At 34.8% G+C, this 19,149-nt stretch overlaps 1 long non-coding RNA gene across 1 annotated transcript; it reads left to right on the top strand.

Annotated features, from left to right (window-relative positions):
- The first annotated feature begins 224 nt into the window (after window positions 1-224).
- Window positions 225-1,854, top strand: LOC113347292. Its single transcript, XR_003358871.1, has 2 exons — window positions 225-661; window positions 871-1,854. It is a non-coding gene; the product is annotated as an uncharacterized LOC113347292 (long non-coding RNA).
- The last annotated feature ends 17,295 nt before the right edge of the window (window positions 1,855-19,149 follow it).

Raw genomic sequence — 19,149 nt, 5'->3', positions numbered from 1 at the left:
ATTTCTCGGTCAATTCGGTCAATTTATCCTCAGATGAGATGAGTTAATGATGCACACTTTACCCTTATACCCTTATAAATGTGTATGGAGCAGGACGTTTGATCTGAAACAAGTGTAGATATCAGAAATAATTAACGACTTAAATTAAACGAAATTGAAAGTCGCCACCTGTTGCAAGGTTAAGTATGAATCTCATCTGTGTCAATCTTAATGAAAGTCAACGGCTTAGATTAGACAAAATTAATAGTGGCACGTGTATTTATTTTGTCCATACATCTTATAAGAGCACATATCTATGAGATCCAACGTAATCACCGGCGACACCATCTTATTTAGATGCATGCTCTGATATATGTGCTCACATTTTCCTCTCTTCTTCATAAGCACCAGCAACACCATCTTCTTCACATAAACACCGGCAGCACAATCTTCTTCCGACTCCATTTTCTTCAGATTCAGAGAATGTCTACCACGTCCCTTCAGTTCAGCACTACCCTCACTCATTCCACTACCAGTACAACGACCATCACCACTGTTTCCTTCTTCTTCATCCCCTGTTATATCTAATAATGATAAATACCAAAAAATTTGATCAATTTTTTATAAGTTTCGATCAAAATTAATGAGTATCCGGAGAAATTAGTGATTATTACTGAATTAGGTATGAATCATTCTTCTATTTCCTACTTAAGCTTCAGTTCTTCTTGAATTTTAGCTAAATTGAAAACTTAGGGTTTCATAAGTTTGGGGATTTTATTGGGTGTTTTAGAAATTGTATTGAAATATAACAATTGATACTCTGATATGAATTGGGTTTTCTTCCGTTTCGAGTTTTGTCACTCTAATTTGTGTTACCATTGTTTTAAGCAGCAAATTTGGTTGGACTCAGATAGGTTTATGATGGAGGAAGACTCTAATAGGTTTTGTTGGCCGGAAATTCAATTGGAGTGGTTGTAGTTGTTGTTGAGTTTGTTGTAACAGATGGTTGAGGAATTTGTTGTGGTTTAAACAGATAAAGATGAAACTGCTGTTGGTGGTGATGAATTAATGTGTATGAATTCACTTACAAGGAAACAGAGAATTTGTTCTTTCCAAGAAATGAGAAAACAGATGGTGAATGATGTTGATATGGTGGTACTAAAGAAGAGTTAAATTCTGTGGTTATTGAGTCTCGGAGATTTGAGTTGAAGAGTAATTTTTAATGGTCGATATTGAAGTTGTACAATAATTTATGGATATTGTGGTTTGGTTATGAATTCAGGGGTGCAATTGGTGACGGTATTGGATGGAAATCTTGAGAAGAAGCAGCACAAATGGCTCAAGAATGGTGGTGATGACGTTGCTGCTAATGATGAACAAAACTGGTGTCATGGGTTTTTGTGTTTTTGATTTTGAGCAGGTTTCAAGGAGCTACAGAAGTTGGTGATGGAATTGTGGGTTCAGATGCCTACCTTGCCTTAACCAATTTGTGAACTACGAAACTGTTATCAACGACATCAAAATCGACAACCACGTCTTCATCTTCAATATTGGCTAACAAATCACTTAAAACTTTTGAGTCTATTGATGATCTGGTTTTACCTTCCAAGAAGTCTGTTGGATTATACGAATGCGCATTCTATCTCGTAACCTCTTTGTAACTTATCCGCATCTTGAGTTTTCATCCCAAAACTTGTCACCAAGTTCATCAGTGAGAGTTATATCTACTTCAATGTCCTTCGTTGATGCAATCTCCTCGAGCCGAACACCATAGCATAATAAAGAAACGATGGTTCTTATATCAGCTTCAGACACGCCTTGTCGTTTGTATTTATTGTTTTCTATTAGCATGTTTCTGAGACTGATGTTTTTGCAGCTATGCCTTGGTCTTTTGCATTCAGTTAGCTATGGGTGATAAGATGAGAAGGATAAGGTCTATGAACTCAAAGAAGTGAATAGGGAAGTATGGATGGACAGAGTTAACGATGAAAATTAGTGATTGAGACTGAGTTAATTATGAAACTCAATGATTTAAGGGCTTAAAAGTATATTTACCCTATACTAACGGTGCCAAAAATGTGGACAACCACAGTTAGCCGTTTTTTTCAATAAAACGGTCAAAATCGGCCTAGATTTGAAAATTTCAAAAAACTGGCCTATGGTTGTAACCCTCAAAAAAAAAAAACAGGTCTATATCTGTTTTTCACCCATTATTTAATTGAACTAGATCCAATGTCTGCGCTTATGGAATGAAAAGTACATCATTCTCACGAGACATAAATTTTCTAATACACTTGAGATATATCCGGATGAAAAATATATCATCCCCCCCTAAAATGTAACATATGCTCACTCTAAATTACTTGAGTTGAATCTCACTTTTTTTACTAATAAGGCCACACCACTTATTTAATATCTCAAGATTCAATGTCTAATAGATTGTGGTTTCCCTTCCACCAGCTTAAGGAATTTAAACTAGTTGTTGAACTATTTCCCTATAATGTGACTACGAGGATTGGATCATCGAGCACAACACTGCTCAAATTTTGTTTCCAAGATGGAACAAAGATTAAAAGTCACAAAAGCCCTATATGTGCCGAGAGCTAATCACCTTGTTAAATTCCAAAGAGGCCCATGCAAGTGGATATCATATGGAAACTCACAATGATGAGAATGTTATTGATTGCATCTTTTATAGTCTCTAGTATATTTTGAAGGAAATATATCTTAGAGAAACTAATGAGTCAATCTAGTGAAATGTAAATCACTATAGTATTTGCATTATTGAATCCTTATTGACTCCGACGATGAAATGTTGGGAATTGACTCATACAGGCTTTGACATAACCATAAAGGCACTTTGGTTGTGACATGATGTTTCATTTTGAAAGGAATCATACGTACATCACTGTGAGTGGACGAGACAATGGGAAAAAGATTGACAGAATGCGAAGTGACAACATATCTCTCAATAAGTGTTTCTAAAGTACTAGATGCACAACCCCCTTCCCATTATGTTTTTAGGTAAGAAAGCATATCACTCATTTTTACAAATTTTTCAGTAAAACAGGATCGAGACCATCCTAAGATGCAAATGGTAAAATTTACATATTACAAAGAAAACAAGGTGAAATTCAGAAAAATATTCATGCAGAATGCGGACCATTAAAGTGACTTATGGCTCTGGTGAATGTTTTGACATTTTGGACTAATTATAGTTCCCAAGAAATTTGCGTTTGAATAACTACTAGCACATATTTTACATGTAAGGGATCACCACCCCTTGTAAATGCTAGCGAGTTTACATCAAAAGGACTTGATGGTTATTGCATGTTTAATAGGATCGATGCAGAGTATCATATACCCAAAGGTCTCGCAAAGTCTATCATCAAAGGTTACAGATGGTGCCTAAGGCATGGTTATGCGTACAAACCTACCTTTAACTTCTTCGAGAATATGCAATATTGACGCATCTTTACTTAATTCGTTTTAGAACCCAATATCAGTCAACCTTTTATGCGTACCAGTTGGTAACTGGATTTAAGCCTGATATTCGTGTTCTTACGTATTTTTGGTTTCACTATATATGTGTCATTACGACTCCACATCGTACTATGATGGGTCTGCAAAACTGTTAAGTAGTTATGTTGGAAATGAGTTCCCAACAATTATCCGCATTTTAAAACCTTTGGAAGGAGATCTCTTACCGCTAGATTTGCGGGTTGTCATTGTAATGAGACAGTCTTCCCATCGTTAGGAGGAGATAAGAAAAAGTATTTTTTTAAGGGAACGAATGGAATTATCGTGGTGTGTTCCTAATGTGTCTCATATTGATTCGTGTACTCCACAAATATAAATGTGAAGTGACAAAGAATAATAGATTTTCATAATGTACACTGATGTCGCTAAAGTGATGAGATCACACATACCAGCTGCAAACCTACCTGCAAGGTTATGAATCCTCAATAAGGGATATACACCATAGACTAAGGTGTTGCAACTACACTTAGTGGAAGTGTGGTTGAGGCCGTGGTTCCATAAAGGAAGATGGAGAGACCACCATGTTCGATCAATGCTCACCTAGAAAGGAAGTAGATGAGTAAGGAACAACCTAATTTGTATCATTAATGAAATCATCTCATTTGATTGTCTCTGACTATGTCCATGAATCAATACTGGAGGACGCTCCAAAGTTTAATAATTCCAGAGAACAATGACATCCCAAGTGGATTATGAGAATGTGCACGAGTCAATGGAAAGATCATGCGAGCATATTGATGATTAGTTTCATATACATTTTCTTAAGTAAATAGAGAAAGATGAGATCGAACTAAACTCCTTGTTGCTTAATATCACCGAAGAGCATATTTGGCCTAAACAATCCAGGTAGAACTTGGTTCTTTAATAAATAAACAGGTATTTGGTGTGGTAGTGCTAACCAACCAAATGTAAAACTATTGGACATACATAATTAATTTGTCACAAAATATAATGAGAAAAAAGCAGTCTTAAAATATAAAGACTCGCCTTGTGGCGCGAGGTTTCTCATAAAGCCTTGGAATTGTTCTCTTGTAATGAACGTTATTGTTCCGCTACTTAGTTAGCTTGGTAATTTCAAAAGGACTTGAAATGCAGCATATGTATGTGGTTATTACGTATATCTGAAAGAATAAAAAGATAGAAGATATTTATAAAAGTACTTGATAGACTTTTGTTTCCCAAATCAAGTGACTCTAAACCACAGAGTGCGTTAACAATTAGATAGAACACTCACTTATAGATTGAAGCAATCAGGCAGATGTGGTATACGCGTCTCAGTGATTATTTGATTTGGAGGGGATAGACAAGTAAGTTATTTGTGTTAGATCACTGCTCGGTCGAACTCTCATGCGTTGCTATCTCAAGCATGTTTGTCAATGTTAGTAATCAAAACTATAAGTCTTGATTTCTAGCCTATTTATAGATGTCTCGGTCTAGGACATAGTTTGTGTAGTTGAGCTTTGACTTCACGACGTTTATCACTTGAAGACGAAGAACTACTAAGGAGAGCTTGTGGAACTTCATGGACAAAAGGTATGTGGAGACTTAAACTCATATATCACTTGGAAAATGTATTTCTACTCTATCTCCTATATTGACACATAAGTCGTGTTACTATATAGTTTTCTCTATACACATTTGAGATTTCGAGCTGAGTATATCTCGCTTACATATTTCTCGAAATATGTGTTGGTAAGCTTTCGCTTCGACCAAGTTCATATTATATCATGAGAAAATTTCCGAGTAACATCTTACATGGTTTGTGTGATACAATCATTTGGTGTAAGACTTGGAATATTTCGATAATGATTATTTCAATATCTTGAAAATTTCTTTGATGCTAATAGTATGTGAAAACGGCTATTGTCATTATAGAAGAATGTTTCAATGATTGAAATAAAGAGTTTAGAATCCTATAACCATCTTTGGATATAAGCATAGTTTGTTCACACATTAGTGTATAAGTCCAAAACCGGGAGCCTAAAGTATGCATACTTGTGTGTATACAAAAAGGTTGTTGGAGACTGGCTAAGTATGTGTACCCGTACGCATACTGGCGGAAGTTAACGTCCGTGAATTTCTGCTGAGTTTGAAAACCAAAACCAAACTCATCCGGTTACCTAAAGTACGCGTACGCATACTGGCGGAAAGTTCACGTCCGTGAATTTCTGCTGAATTTGAAAACTAAAACAACCTCAAATCCGGTTTCTTAAGTACGTATACCCATACGCATACTTACGTAGGTTACTTTCTAAAATATGTTTTACATGAACCTAAAACATTTATCAATAAGGAATACAATCTTTGCAAACCGTGGCTATAATGTTCATGTATTGATTCGAGTGAATCAAACCGATTTTGCTTCAATTGTGTTCTTGTATAAATCCATGAGAATATAGCAATTGAACAACTCTTTAAATAGTTTCATTTGAGTCATTTGAACTAGTTATGGTTAATATGAATAAGGTTGATATGAGAGTAATCATATGGCTAACCTCGGTTAACTATTCGTGAACCAACATGGTGTACACGTTTGGGTACGGTTACATAAACCTAAACGAGGGTACATTTCAATTGTGTGTAACAATCTAAGTTTGATCTAACTGCTGAAAGATATTAGCTTGGTTGAATCAGGTTTTTCATCTAACGGTGAATATTGAATGCTTTGTTACCAAGGTAACTTGGATTGCAAATCCTGATTTGAAAACTGTATAAATGAGAACTCTAGAAACTGGGAGCCCTAATCCACACACCTCTTGTGTGATACTAGTTGCATAACTAGAGTCGATTCTCCTCTAACCTTAGGTTTCTTCTCGAGACCCTGTGGGTTAACGACTTGAAGACTTCACTGAGATTGTGAAGCCAGACCCAACTATTTTTTTTTGTAGTTGCGTGATCTGATCTTGTTGTTTCTATCGTGATCGAGTGCAACTGTAAAATTGGCTTGAGATTTATATCTCCGATAGGCAAGATAGAAAAGTAATCACAAACACCTTCGTATCATCGTTTGTGATTCCAAAATAACTTGTTTCGCTAGTCGATTAAGTTTATTATGAGGTGATTGATAATACTAGGATGTTCTTCAGGAATATAAGTCCGGTTTATCAATTGGTTCATGTTCACCTTGATTTATCAAAAGACGGAACAAAAACTCTTGGGTATTTATGTGGGAGACAAATTTATCCAATCCTATAGACTTTCCTGTGTGAGACAGATTTGTTTATCAGGTCTTCGATTTTGGGTCGTAGCAACTCTTAGTTATGGGTGAGATCAGCTAATGGAATCAAGTGCGTAGTATCATGCTGGGATCAGAGACGTAAGTATCACAATTGTACCTTGAATCAGTGTGATATTGATTAGGGTTCAACTACAGTCCAGTACGAAGTTAATTGGTAGTAGGCTAGTGGTTGTGGCGGCTTAATACAATGTGGCGTTCAATCTGGACTAGGTCCCGGGGTTTTTCTGCATTTGTTGTTTCCTTGTTAACAAAATTCTGGTGTCTGTGTTCCGCATTATATTTTGTCATATAATTGAAATATCACAAGTTGTGGATTAAGATCAATAAGAATATCCAACCTTTGGTTGTTGATTTACATTGATTGACACTTGAACATCAGTCTTGGTACCGTTCAAGTAATTCCTCTTATATTCAATCGGGCTCGCAGATTTCTATTTGTTGATTGCGGATTGAATTAAGAGTTAGAGATATTAAACTCTTTGATATACTTTATTCTAAATTGAGTCTGACTGTCTAGTTGATTCTCTAGAAAGTGTATTGGAGTAAGTCCTCTCAGATTTCCAAACGAATTGTTGGGTGTGGTTGTTAGACCCCCGCATTTTCAATTTTTACTTGCGTGTTCACAAGAAAGTTCCTGACTTGGAATGGTAGCTATCTATGTCAATAGTACAGACATGATGGGTACGCTTGATGTAATATGAGACCTTAGAAGCTATTTGAAATCTGAATTCGAGATGAAAAATCTGGGGAAAGCTCGACCGAATACTGAGCTTGTGGTATATTGCTCCACCAGTTTGCATATGTCTAAAGTTGTCAGGCAATTTAATAAATACATGCATCCTGATAGCACTCCCATGATTAGTCGAGGTTCAAATGTAAGTAAGTGACCATTTCGTCTAAAGGAAGATGACGAAGATGTGTCTGGAGATGAATTTCCCTTATCTAAGTACAATAGACGCATTATTGTACTTAGCGCAATGTACTCGACCAAATGTTACATCCTCAGTGAACTTGTTAGCTAGATATAGCTCAGCGCCAACGCAACGTCATTGGAATGGTATAGTGAATGTAATCATGTACTTAAAAGTAACCATTGACATAAGTTTGTATTATCCCTGCAAACACATAAAAAAGAATGCTAACGAAAGTGCAATCCAAAGGTTGTTGATTATGAAATAACAATAATTTCTTCTCCAACGAAAGTAATCAGGGGGAGATACGGTAGAATAATTTCTAAGTCATTACCGATATTCAGTTCGAAAAGTACATGACTAAAGGAACTGTCTGGAACAACTCTGAAAGTAATCAGGGGGAGGATCCAAGGGTATGATGTCGACATATTTTACTTCGAAATTGAAGTTGTGTTGTACTCTTTTTCCTTTTGATTGAGAATAGTTTTTCCCAAAGGGTTTTTTTATTCGACAAGGTTTTTAGTGAGACAATATTAAAAACATCAAGTATGTTGAACATTGAAGACATAAAGATCGCGTTGATATTACTGAAAATATCTGAATCAAAGAAATGAAACGCGATAGTCCGTTAAGCAATGTAACTTCCATAATCAACAACAGGGTCGTATAAATATTTAAGTCACCAAAGTAATGTGTGATAAACTCCTTTTGACTGCATTAGACTATTAAAAATTGTCTGACATCGGGGGGAGCATCTAATGATGTGTCGAACTCTTTCCTTTACCGAGGTTACTTTTTCCCACAGGGTTTTGTTGCTCGGCAAGGTTTTTAATTAGACAACAACAAACACCGAGAATTAACTTACCAACTAAGGCTATTGTCTTTTCCACAAGTATTTTCTGCCTAAGAAGTTGTGAAGCAACTAATCAACTTCAATGAAACAAAGTGATCATCTGAAACGGATCACCTTTACTTGCAGCTGTCACGTTGTACTCTTTTCCCCTCTTCAAGGTTTTGTCCCACTGGGTTTCCTTGTCAAGGTTTTAATGAGGCAACATATTCTAGTCCACCTATGTTCTAAGTTTGCTTAATATTGTACTATTTTTCTTTAGTTCAGGTTTTGTCCCTTTGGGTTTTCCTGACGAAGTTTTAACGAGGAAATTAACTTAGACTCGTCGATCTTTGAAGATCGTATTGCATGTGATGAACTATATGTAAAGTACGAGATAACATGTGAAGTACTACATATGAATAGTTGTACCAAGGTTTTGTCCAACTGGGTTTTTCCTTGTCAAAGTTATGAGGCAAATGATTTCGTCACAAGTCATGAAGGAGAGGACAACATTTGAAGAACTATATTCGAAGCACTTTATGTGAACCAATGCATACGGAGATCTATTGGAATGCACAAGGGGGAGTGTTGTAGGGCTTATATATCCCATAGATGTTCAGCCTAAAACAGATGTCTTTTGGTTTTCCCATCTCCATGTATATACATATACTATATCCATGTAACATAAAGAACTCTAATCAATATAAAATCTTTCTCTTCCTCTTTTCTTATCATTTATTTTACAAAATATACATACATACATATATATATATATATACTGAGTAATATATATTATATATATGATAAATTAGTGTTAGATATTGTATTAGCTTTAGGTGATATTATACCAAACATCATGTTTGGTACCAAATCCGCAATACTAGCTTATGTCAAAAAGAAAAAAATTGATGCAAAAATCTTATATGAGGGAGGATCCATGGACACTCTTAGATGGACAAGGTCAGATAAGATTTGCGCCATTTTCTCCGCAAAACCTAAATGACAATGAATTTAAGTGTAATATGTTGATGATATGTTCCTCTTATAAGACTCTACATTCCTACAAAAAAAAATGAACGCAATTCGAGATAGAAAACCTAACCATCTACCAATCTTAATTTCAACTGTTAAATTTGAACGACTGATATTCAAAGGGGTAGATGGTCATTTTGTACATCTCGAATTGTGTCCACTTTTTTGCAGGAATGTGGAGTCTTATAAGAGGAACATATCATCAAAATATTACACTTAAATTCATTATCGTTCGGGTTTTGCGGAGAAAATGACGCAAATCTTGTCTGACCTTGTACATCTAAGAGTGTCCATGGATCCTACCTCTTATATATATCATCTATGTTGTTTTCCTATCAAACAATATAATTTTTTTTAGAGCCCTCAATTTTGGTTTTTTTCCTAGTGCCCCTCAAAACTCTGGATCCATAAATCCTAAGGTATAAACATATATCCAAAAGTATAAATATGTGGATCCATGATTACACCGTAAGTGTAAATACTTGGATAATTATAGATATATACATGTACTATTATACGGTTGAATTCCCACCTTGATCATTTTTTTTCGAACATCTTAACAGCATATTGAAGTTTTGTCTGCAAAGGATAGGTAACTAGTTTTTAGAATAAAGAAGGTCACCTATGTTTTCTTTGTGTTAGTTCTATTGTTGTGTTTCAATCTAATTATGTTGATGCACTCCGGTATGAAAAGGAACATTATGGAGTTTTTACTCGCCGGTATTGTGAGAAACTCCAGTGTGATGGATACACATCAATTTTCGAGCCCCATTGAATTCAGTCATTCACAAACACTGGTGAAAGATTCCTCGAAAAGTTCTTTTCGGCGGCCATTGCGCTTTGCCAAAAACTAGGAAAAGCATGAATGTAGAAAAATTATCCAACTACTTATTAACCGAATAAAAGTATGTATTATGATCAATAATATATTGTCAACATTTCTATAGTTTGCTAAATATTTTCATTATTTAACTAAATTCTAAATATTTAATTTGCAAAATTTTGTGATTGTGAATTGACGTTTTTCCCTAATATTTTTTGTTTTAATCCTGTTTTACAATTTTCCGATGATCATGCAAACTAGGTATCGGTGTAGGTTCGCCTATAATTTTATGGAATGTAGGCAGTGATTATAGGTTATTTCCAGTGTGGTGAATGAATTTGCTTGGAGTATTATGGGTTAAAATTGCGTGTATTGAGTCAATTCATTGATAAGATTTTCAATTCTCGAGCATGAACAAATGCTTGCTTTATTCTTGATTCCAGAACCACAAGGTATTTACATGGAATAGAAGAACTGAACTAAACAGAAGGTTGGTTTCGTGAAAACTAAGAATGTGCCAATGACTAGGTTGATGAAAATATCCAGTGGGAAATTTCAGTTTGGTCTTATTTAGATGGTCCCAAATCAGTTTGGTCCACCAACAAAAAAGGAGTTTAGTTTGGTCCTTATTTATTTAACAATATTAAAATATCTAAAGTACCATTTTCTCTCCTCTTCACATGGTATACATTTTTACTATCCTGTTTTTTATTTTCTCTTTCTTTTTCTATTTTATCTCTACTATTTTGTCTCTTTTCTTAATAATGAACAAAGAAACAAACAAAAAACTTAAAAAACTAAATATCTCTCAAATATAAGTCAAAGATTAACAAATTTTATATAATCGGAAAGGTCTCGACGAGATCTACACACTGAGTACCCATTGTGCTATGTTTCAAAACCTTAAATTTCTTTCAATATAATGGTAGTTCATATCCAAGAATAAACATTATTTTAGAGCATTGTAGTTCATTCTAATTCTAGAAGTTCATTTTGTAGAATGAACTCGTATATGATAGTTAATTTAGTTTATTCGGAACTCGTGATAGTAATTCATTATTGTAGTTCATATTTTAGAATGAACTCATGATAGGTGTTCATATTGTAGAATGAACTCACAATGGTAGTTCATGTTGTAGGAATGATAATTCATATCGTAGGAATGGTAATTCATTTTGTAAAATGAACTAGCAAGGTCTCGTTGAGGGCCTTCCGAATATATAAAATTTATTATTTTTTGACTTTTGGTTCAAAAGATATTTAGATTTAAAAACATTTTTATTTATATTTATGAAGAAAGAGAAAAAAGAGAGAAAATGGCATTTCTGCCATTTTTAAAAATAAAAAATGATGACTTGGTAACATTTTATCCGAGGACCAAATAATATTTTTTTGGACCAAACAGAAAAAAATGACCTTATAGCAATTGGACCAACTCAACAGGAAACTAACACATATATATTTCAATACTAGGACCATTTGATAATTTTTACATGTCACAAATGGAAGGTTTTGTTTATAGGTTATAGTCCGACTACGTGCACCTTCGCTTAATCAGGGATGCACAATTCTCCTCTCTGTTGGACATATTCTAACCATAGTTATTTTTTCCTAAACGATTTGAAATATTAAAATAATTTTACGTTTCGAAAACCAGAAATTGAGAAACAAAAAATATTACAAAACCTAAGCTCTCTCTGTTAGAGCATAGTTCGGTTGAACTCACCAAGCGTTGGTATATCAAGTTTGGTTGTCATATTTTAGTATCAAAACTCATCTAGAGTCGCTTGGCTAAATAATATAGTTAACTTCGTTTAGTTTCGACTGGAAAGTCTAGGAATGTTGAGACATACAAGTATAACTCCGAAGACCTGAAGAATGAGAAGAAGTAAGAATAAAACGAAGATATCATCCTTCCTAAGGCTGCACAACGGTCGGGTTGGGTCGGTTTTTAGCCCTACCGACCAACGCACCTAATGATCGGTTTATTCCAAAGAGACCCAATTATGACCGGATTTTTTTCGGGTCGGTTTTTAAAACACTCGAAAATTTATCGGGGCGGTTCGGTAGGTGGTCGGGTTACCGATACAATCCATTTCACAGGATAATATGAGCAAAAATTCAAACCATAATCCAAACACAAGATTATTTAATCTCTGGATTTAACTTAGGTGACAGAAATAAAGAAAGATTGAAAAGAAAGAGGTTTATTATTGTAATATTGGATCTTAAAACTCATTTTATATGAATGATGCCAGAATCTAGATCATCATCACTGTGAGTATATTCATGAGATATAAATCCATAAAGAAAAGGATTTGAAACACGTATACAGATAAATTTAATCAATGATAAATCGAAGACTCTTATTGATTGGAGCAGTTGTTAGTCCTCTTTGTTTACTTTCTTTATCTATTGCAGCTACAGATACTACCACGCGGTGTAGATTTTCAGATCCAAATAATCACACTATAAAATGGAAGTCCAAACAGTCTCATATCGATTAGCACTTGGGAAGGTGTTGCATGTGGTGATGGTAGATAAATTGTATTGTCTTCGCTGCTCAAGTGAAGAGTGAAAACTGGAGATAATTAGGGTTAGGAAAAGAGGATGAGTTTACACTTCCATGATCAGTGGCTCACATCGATTCTAGATCAATGGCTAGAGATTTTTTAATCGGTTGGATATTCATCTATTCGGTCGGTTACATGCTCCTTCTAGATAGGAACCGAAATTTGGTCGGTTGTGTAGTGTTTTTAATATTCAGTGTTGTAAGGTTTATCGGGTTTTGTTCGTCTCGATTATTTTTAGCTCTGGTCGGGCGGGTTAGTCGGTTAGATCGAGTTGTTGTGCAGCCTTAATCCTTCCACTTGAGGTTAGTAATACTGAGTTGACTTGTTTCCATTCCTAACGTATATCAAGTCGTATTATATTGAAAACATAACATGTGAAGCTGTATATATATATAATACTCTAGTGATTAATTAGACTTGGTCATATCATTATGATCAAAGTGTCAAGGAACTTATTGAATTACGAAGTATAAACGCTTATCTTTTGGAACTTCATAAATACGACATCAACATAATCTTTGTATTTAGTTACTTGATTATGTGTAAGATATATGTGTGATTTCATCCTAGAAAACTATGTATTATTACATTGGTTTAAGGAAGTAGATGTATGAACTAGTTTCATAATATAAAGGTAAACCATGATTAGTCTGGTTCTTTATTGAATATCTTATGGATGACCAATGCAAGATGACAAGGTATAACCTATTTTGACTTATGTTGAGAATTGAGGTATAACCTGTCATGCCTATAATGTGTAGCATGTTGTAATCGGTCACAAGCTACTTTGTGGATCAAGGTGTAACCGGTCACAAGCTACATTGGGAAGTTAGTTGTAATCGGTCACAAGCTACTTTAGGGAAGCAAGGTGTAACCGATCACAAGCTAAATTGGAAAGTAAGGTGTAACCGATCATGAGATACTTTTGGGAAGAAATATTTAATTGATCACAACTTAATTTGCGAAGCATCATATAACCGGTCACAACTTACACTGCGAGTCATTGTATAATCGATCCGAAGGAGCAAAACCGAGTTTCCAATATTCACATATCTTTTTATGTTTTGTATGATCTTGGAATTAGGGTTTGCTGAGAGAAACTTCTAGATGTCGACATCATTTGAACATATACATAACTGTTATCTTTAAAGATATGATACCCAAGGTGATCCCAAACCGAAATATTGAAAAGCATTTAGTTATGATTTTCGTAATATGTGTTTTAATTACCAACAATTAAAGCATATCCTCTGGAAAATATTATTAGTTAATGTGCTACACTAATAATAGCAGTTTTCTAAGAGAGATTTCGGAAACATGTTTTGGCATTCAATTGGAAATAGGAAAACCAAGATTAGGTACTTTAGTGAAATATCTTGAGAATATTTTCGGTTTTGAAATTTCCTTGTTGTCCAAACAACCATGGTCTATAAATACTTGAGTTTTCATTTTTTGCAAACCATCCTAAGAGCCAGGCAAACTTCATTCTTGTTGTTTCTGGTGGAGCCGTCTATCCAGAGAGGAAAATACCCTAATTAAGCGAAATCTTTTACGACCACTCGTTTAAAAACTTCTGTGGGATAGCTCTACGAGTGCGGTTGGAGGGAAACTACATAATTGCATTGTTATTTTAGTTTTCAATTATTGATTTCATTGACTAACGGTTGTTGAAACTTCGATTGCACCTAGTTTGTTTATTTTTGAGAACCTTCTCTTCTGATATAAGGGTCACTCAAACTAGATCAACGTAACGGCGGAATCTTTAGAACCATTTGCGGATCTAAAGATATCTTGTGATAATTTATTGTTAACAGACTCCCTTTTGTGTGTGATTGATTACAAGAGGTTTCAAGTTGTGTTGTGCAGGTTATTGAAGGCAATTGAAGATTTGAAGACGAAGAAGATTTTATTATTAGTTTTTCGCATCTTGTGAATATAGTGCACAAACCTTGATCAACTGGGATCCAACTAGAATTGTGTTTATCTTTGACACACTTGATTATCTGGTTGTATAAGATTGGCATCGCGTTATAGTTACTCTTTGAGTTCTATATTGATTGATTGCTAATATAGAAATTGGTTATTTCGGTAATCAAGTTTTATATTGATCTAACTAGACAAAGGAGTTTATTAGTTTAAACCGAAGATCCTTTGTCCACAACTCAATACATATCTTTTAAGAAAGATTGATTAGAGTGGTTACCAAACAGATTCATTCCTTTGTTGCTTGGAATACGATCCAAAGGAGTAGCAATTCACGTGCGTGACTCTAAAAGTCGAAGGCGCAAGGATACTGAGGAAACTAAGTAGCTAAGGGTAGTCTACTTGGTCTCAACTATACGAAGTTGGTATTAGATTTTGTATAGCGGCTTAATTCTGAGAGTATTCAAAACTGAACTAGGTCCCAGAGTTTTTCTGCATTTGCGGTTTCTAGTTAACAAAATCTTGTTGTGTCATTTACTTTATTATTCCGCAATTATAATTTGGTTATTATAATTTAAAGTAAATTACACTTGTACGTTAATCCCAATCACTTGATATTGATCCTAAGAGTTTTCTTAATCTGTTGAACAAATATTTACAGAGTTGAATTTAAGATATTCTCATCTTCTTTGACAAGTTGTTTAGGACAAAGAGTAATAAAGTCATTATCTAAAGTGAGTGCAGAATTGCTTGAAATTAGATGGTTGACTCGTCTTCTCTGTTCGAAATCAAAGATCTTTAACTTTCCAATAAGAGTGCTTTTAGAAAGTGTAGAATATCATTTCCTTAAATGATGGCATGTTTCTTAGACTCGTATCGATGCAAAGATCTCAGAATTTTCATCACAGTATCCCATTCAGGAATAATCGTTCCTAATGAATGATAAGCGTTCACTATTTCCGACAATTTGTGATTAAATTCTTCAGATAAATCTTCATCAATCATAGGAATGTTTTCCCAGTCGGAAGTTAGGTTTTGAAGCCTGGCTTATTTCTGTGTGGAATTCCCTTCAAACATGGTTTCTAAGAACATCTTTTGATCTAGTGCACGTAGACACATGATATTGAAGATCTTGGCTTATGGCGTGGATAATGGCGTTCAATCCATTATAGTTGTGTTTAGCATCTTTGATTCCATCATCGTCATATGCCTCTATGCCTTTAGGAACAACAACAGCTCCTTCTCCAACCATTGGAGAATTCTATCCTCTTACAACAAGAACCCATGTCCGAAAGTCACGAGCTTGTTAGAAGGAGTGCATAGCAGTTTTAAACCATAAGTAATTTGTGCCATTGAAGGTTGGTGACACGTTAATTGAGATTGCACTCTTTTCCATAATACAGATCGCTTCAAATATATATATATATTTTTTACGTCTAACAGCATTCTCCTGTTCTGGTACCAATTGAAACGCAGGGGATACCAAATACACCCAACTTTTCGTTCGGCAACTTGTATAGACAAAATTTAATACAATAGCAAGTAGACCAACTGAATGATACTTGAAAATATGTATATAGAGTTTAAATCTCAACCTCAACTCAATTATTATATGCGTAGACACAAGGTCCGTTAACCTGATTATTAGGCAGAGTAATTAGACGATCTCAAAAATCAATATCCAAGATCAATCTAGTAGTATCCAAATAATCCAATCGGAATTCTTCCAAGTGGTTAAACTTGTTATATATATTTCAAGATACGAATTCCACAAGAAACAAGTCTCATAATCGATTATAATTAAGAGGAGGTATCTACTTAGATTGAATAAGTACAAACATGTGCAAATCCAAATATAAAATATTATGCAGAAAAAAAAAAACCAAAAATTTTGTTAACGAGGAAACCGCAATAGCAGAAAAATATCAGGACCTCGTCTAGATTTGGACACCAAATTGTATTAAGACGCTACATACACTAGCCTACTATCAGACTTCGGACTGGAATAGACCGAACCCACCCTCCAAGCGATTCAGTTAAATTCGCACTCCTTACTTCTCTTGAACCTCGCAAGACTTTACGCACTTGATTCCCTTAGCTGACGCCCTTTACAGCCTAAAAGTTACTTCAGCTGCGGTTGAGACTTTTGATACCAATCTGCCTCTAATAGATAAGCCTATTTGATTTTCGTTTAGATCAAAGATCAAGGTGTATAAATATGTTTGCAATAGATAAAGCTAGCAAACCTCATGAATCCGGATCTTAGGACTCCCAAAGAGCAGCCTAGATTCTTAACCACCTCTCAAGAACAATCTTCAAAAGATCAACTAAGATCAGTTTTCAGATATCTATCTTGAGGAATCACAAAGTTTGAGACAAAGAAAACTTTGAGATTTCTATCTATCTTGCCTGAAAGAGAATACGAAAACCTCCATAACAGAAAAGAAAGATCAGGATTCACGAATTATCAAGGTAAAAATAGTCGGACTCGGATTCACGAATCCCCAAAGCGAAATCTTTTAGTCGTAGACCTAATTATGTTTCTTTGAGGAAACCTAGGTCAATAGAGGACGACTCTAAAATCAACTAGGACACAAAGTGTCCTGGATTGATTTTAAAGAGCATCTCTATTTATAGGTTTTCCAAGACCAGGGGTTGCATGGAATTCAAGCTAAGATAACTTGAGAATCAAGCAAACTCTATTCTTGGAAAATATAAAAGAAGAATATACACTTAGGTTCGGTTACTGAACGGTGTACAATGACCATTCAGTTTTGCGAGTTAGCCGAAGAACTAAAAGAAATTTGATATTCATTCAAACACTTAAGAGATTAATCATGGTGCACACACATAAGTGTTTAAGTGATCAATGAAGTTTTAGAAGTATTTAAGAGAATTCTAGTAATGCAAAACGTATTACGAAAATAAGTCTTTGAGCCTTTACTAAAATAAAAACTGGGACAGTTGGTACAATAGTTTGTCAACCGTAGGGATTTTTCACGAGTCAAGGTGCTATGGTTCGTGAACCGGTTCACCAACCCTACAAGAATACCGAACTCAGATGACAACGGTTCGTGAACCTAGTTCGCCAACTGCTACCTATTATTCCAACTTTGAAAACCATGGTTTTCCAACCGGGTTCGTGAAGTATTCTTAACTGAACTTGTAGTTTGCAAACTGGTTCGCCAACCTTCCTGTATTTCTGAGACTCAGATATCTATGGTTTGCAAACTGGCTTGCCAACCTACCATGAGTACAAATATCAGTAAGTTCAATATTTCTCTCTTATGATGTTTGAAACATTCCCAAATGATAAAATCATTTGTATGGGAATGTTTTAGTTGATTCACAAATTAATTCATATAACTAATATTGTTAAGGACCGTTGAACATCTTTGCTTAGAATCATATTTCGAGTTTTTCATAAGACAAGCTTGACTCGAAACTTCTTCTTTGTAAATCTACTAGAAGTCATACGACATAGTCTCAATAGATAAAATGATGATATGGTGAGTAAAATAGAATGTTTCGGTCTTCACATACCTGATACCGAAGTTCTCCAAATGTCTTCCTCGATCTTCAGTCTTCAAGGATGATGTCTGATACTCAACTACAGGATGATGTCTGATACTCAACTACAAATTCTAAGCTAGTCCGAGACTTGATTTAATAGACTAGAAATCAAGATATAGTTTTGATCAACTAACATTGAAAACAAGCTTGAGATAGAAAAATTTGTAGGTTCAACTGTGCAATGCTCTAACACTATTGTTCACTAGTTAAAAGTGGTATGGTTATATATGTTTGTTGTTTTCGTCAACCCTTATGATATCCATTTACATCTCTTTATCAGAAGAATGCATTAATTATGAAAAAAATATCAAAATAAATGGAAAAATTCATTTTAAAAATAGGTAAATAGTTGCAAAGATTGTGTCAGAGAGGTGTAAGTTAGTACGGGAAGAAGTAGTATAGTATATATATATATATATATGGTAGGGGGATGTAGTTATGGGAAACAACTATAAAACACAATTATAAAAAAGTACTTAGCCCCCATAACGTTACACATCCACATAACTTCAAATATGTGAGGTAGTGTGAAAATACAAATGTGTGGTGGGCCCGGAGATGCGTATAAAATTGAAGCGAAATGAAAACGCGGGCCTACAGTAATACCGCAAGTGCACGGTCGTCAGTTGTAGCTCGTGCAAGTACGGGTCGATCCACAGAGATCGGGTGTGTTTTGGAGTGTTTATAGCTATTTGGGCTCTAAATTGCTATTGGGCTCTAAAATT

Source organism: Papaver somniferum, chromosome 2 (genome assembly GCF_003573695.1).
Source record: "Papaver somniferum cultivar HN1 chromosome 2, ASM357369v1, whole genome shotgun sequence".
In the NCBI taxonomy this organism is placed as follows: Eukaryota; Viridiplantae; Streptophyta; class Magnoliopsida; order Ranunculales; family Papaveraceae; genus Papaver; species Papaver somniferum.
The sequence above is the reverse complement of the archived record's forward strand: the minus strand, read 5'-3'. Positions and strand labels throughout refer to the sequence as shown.